This window comes from Orycteropus afer, unplaced genomic scaffold (genome assembly GCF_000298275.1).
Source record: "Orycteropus afer afer isolate SDZICR_OR568_19922 unplaced genomic scaffold, OryAfe1.0 scaffold00024, whole genome shotgun sequence".
Classification (NCBI taxonomy): domain Eukaryota; kingdom Metazoa; phylum Chordata; class Mammalia; order Tubulidentata; family Orycteropodidae; genus Orycteropus; species Orycteropus afer.
The window spans coordinates 4,113,004-4,119,888 of NW_006921611.1; positions in this window are offsets into that span (position 1 = coordinate 4,113,004).

The following is a 6,885-nucleotide window of genomic DNA, read 5'->3' on the forward strand; positions in this document are numbered from 1 at the left end:
CCGAAGAAGAGTTGATGCTTTTGAGTTGTGGTGCTGGTGAAGAATGCTGAAAGTACCATGGACTGCTAAAAGAACTAACAGATCTGTCCTGGAGCAACTGCACCCAAAATGTTCCTTGGAAACAAGAATGGCCAGACTTCGTCTCACTTATTTTGGTCATGTTGTCAGAAGGGACAATTCCCTGGAGAAGAATGTCATGCTTGGTAGGGTGGAGGGTTGACGAAAGAGGGGGAGGCCTTCAAGGAAATGGATTGACACAGTGGCTGTGATGATGGGCTCAAGTATAACAGGGATCTTGGAGCTGGCACGGGATCGGGCAGTGTTTCGTTCTGCTGTGCATGTGGTCACTATGAGTTGGAAATGACTTGACAGCACCTAACTACAACATATAGATTGAGTAAGTATGGTGAAATGATACAACCCTGACACACTCCCTTCTTGATTTTAAACCAAGCAGGGTCCCCTAATTCTGTTCCAATGACAGTCTCCTGGTCTATGTACAGGTTCCTCATGAGTACAATTAAGTGCTCAGGAATTCCCATTCTTCTCAATGTTATCCACAATTTGTTATGATCCACACAATCAAATGCTTTTTCATAGTCAATAAAACACAAGTAAACATATCTCTGGTATTCTTTGCTTTGAGCCAAGATCCATCTGACATCAGCTATAATATCCCTTGTTCCATGTCCTCTTCTGAATCCAGTCTGCACCTCTGGAATTTCTCTGTCAATATATTGCTGCAACCGTTTTTGAATGATCTTCAGTAAGATTTTACTTGTGTGCGATATTAATGATATTGTTCAATAATTTCCACATTCATTTGAAGAATGGACTGTGGGATCACCTTTCTTTGGAATGGGTATGAATACAGATTTCTTCTAATCAGTTGACCAGGTAGCTGTCTTCCAAATCTCTTGGCATAACCTAATGAATGCCTCCAGTGGGGTATCCGTTTGTTGAAACAGTTCAATGGGTATTCTGTCAATTCCTGGATCCTTATTCTTTGCCAATTCCTGCAATGCAGCTTTGACTTCTTCCTTCAATACCATTGGTTCTTGATCTAATGTCACCTGATGGATAAACATCGACCAGTTCTTTATGGTACAGTGACTCTGCATATTCCTTCCATCTTCTTTTGATGTTTCCTGCATCATTCAATATCATCATAGAATCTTTCAATATTGCAACTCGAGGCTTAAATTTTTTCCTCAGCTCTTTCAGCTTGAGAAATGTCAAGTGTGTTCTTCCCTTTTGTTTTTCTAACTCCAGGTCTTTGCACATTTTATTATAGTATTTGGCTTTGTCTTCACCAGCTGCTCTTTGAAAACTTCTATTCAGCTCTTTTATCTTGGAAGATATGTCTTCCATTTGCTTTAGCTACTCTCCATTCAAGGGCAAGTTTCAAAGTCTCTTCTGAGATCCATTTTGGTCTTTTTTTCTTTTCTTGTCTTTTTAATGACCTCTTGCTTTCTTGATGGATGATGTTCTTCATGTCATCCCACAATTCTTCTGGTTTTCGGTCATTGGTGTCCAATGCATCAAATCTATTCTTTAGATGGTCTCTAAATTCAGGAGGGATATAGTCAAGATCATATTTTGCCTCTTGTGGACTTGGTTTAATTTTCTTCAACTTCCAGTTGAAGTTGCATGTGGGTACTTGATGGTCCATTTCACAATCAGCTCCTGGCCTACTTTTGGCTGAAGATATTGAGCTTTTCCATTGCCTCTTGCCACAAATGTAGTCAATCTGATTCCTGTGTACACCATCTGGTGAATTCATGTGTATAGCCACTGTTTGTGTTGTTGAAAAATGGTGTTTACAATGAATAAGTCATTGGTCTTGCAAAATTTTGTCATGTGATCTCCAGTGTTATTTTAATCACCAAGACCAAATTTTTCAATTAATGGTGATTCTTCTTTGTTTCCAACTTTTGCATTCCAGTCACCAGTGATAATGAACACATCTTGATTGCACCTTTGGTCAATTTCAGACTGTAGAAGTTGATAAAAATCTTCAATTTCCTCATCTTTGGCTTTGGTGGTTGATGCATAAATTTTAATAAGAGTCATATTAACTGGTCTTCCTCGCAGGCATATGGGTATTATCCTATCACTGACAGCATTTACTTCAGGACAGATCTCAAAACATCCTTTGTGATGATGAATGCCATGCCATTCCTCTTTAAATTGTGACTCCTGGCATAGTAGATCATATGGTTGTCTGATTCAAAATGGCCAAAACTTGTCCATTTCAGCTCACTAATGCCTAGGATGTCAATCTTTATGTATTCCATTTCATTTTTGAAAACATCCAATTTTCCTAGATTCATACTTCTTACATTCCATCTTCCTATTATTAATGGATGTTTGCAGCTGTTTCTCCTCAATTTGAGTTGTGCCATGTCAGGAAATGGAGGTCTTGGAAGCTTTACTTTATCCATATCAGGAAAGTTGGTTCTACTCTGATTATGCAGCTCTTTCGCAGTCATATTTTGAGAGACTCTGACCTAAGGGGCTCATCCTCCTGCACTGAATTGGATAATGTTTCCAGGCTATTCACAATGTTGTGCAGTAATGTATCAGACAGTATTTCTCTGCTATTCATAAGGTTTTCCCTGGCCAATTCTTTGAGAGTGGATGGTCTCTTCCTTCTCTCCATCAGCAAATGAAGGCCCTGAAAGCTTTACTCCATCTACATCATTAAGGTTGACTCTACTTTGAGGAGGCAGCTCTGCCCCACTCATATTTTGAATGCCTTCCAACTTGAGGGTCTGCTTTTCTGGCACTATGTCAGACAATATTTCAGGGCTATTCATATAGCTTTTCGGTAATATATCAGACAGTGTTTCACTGCTATTCATAAGGTTTTCACTTGTCATTTCTTTGAGAAGTAGATGACCCATTCCTTCTTCCCTGTCTGTCTTACTATGGAAGCCTGTCCACCATGGGTGACCCTGCTGGTATTTGAAATACCGAAGGCATAGCCTGCAGCCTCACAGCAACATGCGAGCCACCAGAGTATGACAAACTGACGGATGAGTGGTGGGGATATTATTTGACTGTGGATCCCATCTTATGTTAATGATTTTGATCAATGTTTGTTGAATCTATGGATTCAGAACCCATGGACATGGAAAACCAACTGATAAGTTAGTTGTTCTTCTATACCAATGGGTTTTGCATCCATGGATTTAACCAACATTCATCAAAAATATTTTTTAAAAAATAAAAACTAAGTGGTCAAAGTAATCCCTCAAAAGCTAAGTGGGAATATAAAGTGTTATTTACATAGTATTTACATTGTATTAGGTACTACATGTAATGTAGACATGATTTACAATATTCAGGAGGATGTATGTGGGTTATATGCAAATACTACACCATTTTATATAATGGACTTGATCATCCTAGGATTTTGATACCAACAAGGGGTCATGGAACCAATCCCCCACACGTACTGAGGAAAGACTGTACCTGAAGCTGCATGTAAATAATAATAACTATATGTAATTAAATAACCATTTATCAACTTTAGGCAGACTGAAAACTCAGGAGAAATTTTAATTCAGTTACGGAGAATAAAGAGTTTCCTTTTTTGAACATCTAAATCAGTCAATAAATTTCAAACCTATGTACAATTTTTTTCACTGGATCCTCAAAACAAAGCTATGAAGTATGTATTATTAGCATATGAGCATGTTGACTATCCAAAGTTTAGGTGAAAATTACACATGTAATATTGGGCAGGACCAGTACATGACCCAAGGCAGTCCAGCAACTGTCTATGTTTTTCCCACTACTCCACACTATTCTAATCATTAAAAGCAAATTTTAAAAAAATTCTGAGTTGCTGATGAATGGTCCCATTTCACTTTCAAAAGTAATTATTTTTCTCATTTGTCTATGTTAATTAAACTGTAAAAGGAAAGTTTCATAATCTTTTGACCCCATCTTCAATCTTGATCTCTGACTCTTAGACTCAAGACACTATAAAATATCCCTATTGGTATCATCAGTATACTCAGGGTTGGGAAAAAAAAAAAAAAAAAGGAAATACTGGAGTTGTTGGTAATTTGAGGAGTGAACTAAGAGGATGAGACCCTTGACCTAGGATTTCAAGAGAGGATGAGGAGGAGATGACAGATTAGAAGAAGAGCTAATTAGTACTGTTTTGAAGAGCACTGAAAACATCATATGTTTATCCATAAACCACAAAATTATAAGGCTCTCAAGATATTAATTAGCTTTGTTTCCTTTAGTGAACATTATGTCAAAAGGAAAAAAATAAAGAAAAGATTTCTTGGTCAATTGGTTGGAAAACACTGGGTTAAACAACATTAAACAAATTTCAAATACCGTAACCTTTAATAAATGGTGTATACTGTTAACACTCAAGAGGTGGATAACAATATACATTGTTTTCCAAAATTATTCAACCACTGGACCCTTTTATCTACAGCCTTGGAGCTAATAGACTATATATTTTCTCATGGTGCCAAGGCAATGCCATGCTTGCAGTTTCCGTAGGTGAGTGATAAAAATTCAGAGATTTTGCTCTGGTTGTACTGGACACCCAGAAATAATAACCTCAGTCTTAACCTTTTAAAAAAACATAAACCATGAAAATCTGGATAAATAATTAACCAATGTCACATGAATCATAATAGAGTAATATCCTCACACTAACTAGGTCTGTACAGATTCGGAACTTGAAATGCTTTGAGCAGAATATACTCTCTATTTGTGAAGAGCAACTTGCTGCTAATTTAGTGAAATACACGGGTCATAATAATTTTAGCTAATTAATTAGTAATTAACCTAACTCTTCTGGACTTTTAAAAAATCTACTCATCTTTATCTGCTTAGTTAGGGAGAAAAAAAATAATAAATAGAGCCCAGTTATAGAACACTGTTGTGTTTAATTAGAAGGTAAAGTTACTTGGAAGTATCATATGATGTAGTAATACTGTGATCACTAAGATTGTGTGTCAACTTGGCTGGGGCATTATTTTCAGTGGCTTAGCAGTTATGATGTAGTCATTCCCCATGATGACATCTGATATAATGTAATCACCTCCATGATGAGATCTGCTATCAGCACCCAATAAGTTGAAAGGGAGTTTCCTCAGGAGTGTGGCTTGCTTCCAATGTATATATGGTTTTCTTCTCTAGAGAACCCAGCCTAAGACAAATATATAAGCTATGAATCTTTCCTATCATATCAAAAAATAAAGTTATTTTGAACTCACATAATCTGTCAAATCAAAGGAGTTACAGCTCATGTTTTGTAGCAACTTATACAATTGATAATGCCAAATGTTTATATTCTTGGGCTGAATCTATGTGTTTAATTTGTTATATGGGTTTTGTATTTTGTCTAGTTGTCTAATTTAAAAAACTCACTACCACATCCTCTCAATGAGGTCTAACGGAACAAACAGATGCAACTGCTTCCTTTCAAGAAGGTCTGCAATGAAATGGAAAAACGCAATTGCTTTCTTTGTTTTCCTCAGACAGGACGTGAGAGGTATGCAGAGATTGTTTTTTAATATTCATCAAAGGCCTTGGAACCATGAATCCTATTCCACAATGTCTAGAAGATTTATGGAACTGGAAGTTCTTCTCTGCTCAAGTTTCCTGGACACCTTTGTTCAGGGTGATCAAGAGAGAAGGAAATTTGAATTTTATATATTTGAAACAGCTAGAATCCTTAGATTTTTAAATTATGTGGGTGCTGTCTGATAAATTGCAACTTGGTAGCACTTACCTCTTTCTTAAGACTGATTGAGGCTCGAAAATTTATAAACTGAACTTCCGGGCAATGCAGAGGGACAAAAAATTAAAAATGATCAGTAAACAATATTCCACTGATAAAGAATTTCTACAGAAATAAAAATCAAATCTAATAGTTGTATCTATGTGCTTAAATCTCTCAGAGGAGGAATACTAAGAACTACAGAGGCTGGGGAGGTGAGGGATAAATAAGACATTGACCCTAGTCTTACAGCACTTACAATATAGTTGAGGGAACAAGACTTAGCATAAAGAATAATGAGAGCTCAATCCAAGACTAAACTAAAAACTCATCGCTGTTGAGTCAATTTCGACTCATAGTGGCCCCTCCTTGGGTTTCCAAGGCTGTATCACTACAGAAGTATATTGCCCAACCTTCCTTCCAAGGAGTGGCTGGTGGGTTTGAACCACCAGCCTTCTGGTTAGCAGTCAAATGCCTCAGGCATTATGCCACCAGAGCTTCCCAAGACTACATAAATAAAAATGTTCAAGAATGACAGCAGGAAATGGGGTTATAGGTAGATTGAAACCTCCACCCTGCTGCCAAAACATGAAAAACAAGCAGATATGGTCTGAACTAACTTTGTCAGGATTCTGAAAAGTGGTCAAAGAATTAGAAAACCAAGTGAATGCTGGATCAAGAAAAATGTAACTTAAAGACAGTAGGAAAGTGTTGTGGAGTTTTTTTTACTCCCCCTTGCCTTATCCTCTACCTGGCTTGGCAGCAGTCTTGATGATGGAAGCCCACATTACAAATGTGAGGCTCTGGTCCCTAATTCTAGAGCAAGAAGGACTGATGGAAGGTTCTCATCTCCATTTTGTCTAATTCAGAAACAACTGAAGGTGGAAAAGTGGTGAGCATTGATTTAAAACATTGTTGTTGTTGTTGTTAAGTGCCGTCGAGTCGTTTCTGACTCATAGTGACTCCATGCACACCAGAACGAAACACTGCCCAATCCCGCACCAGCCCCACAATCCCTGCTATACTTGAGTCCATCATCGCAGCCACCGTGTCAATCCATCTCGTTGAAGGCCTCCCCCTCTTTCGTCGACCCTCCACCCTACCAAGCATGACATCCTTCTCCAGGG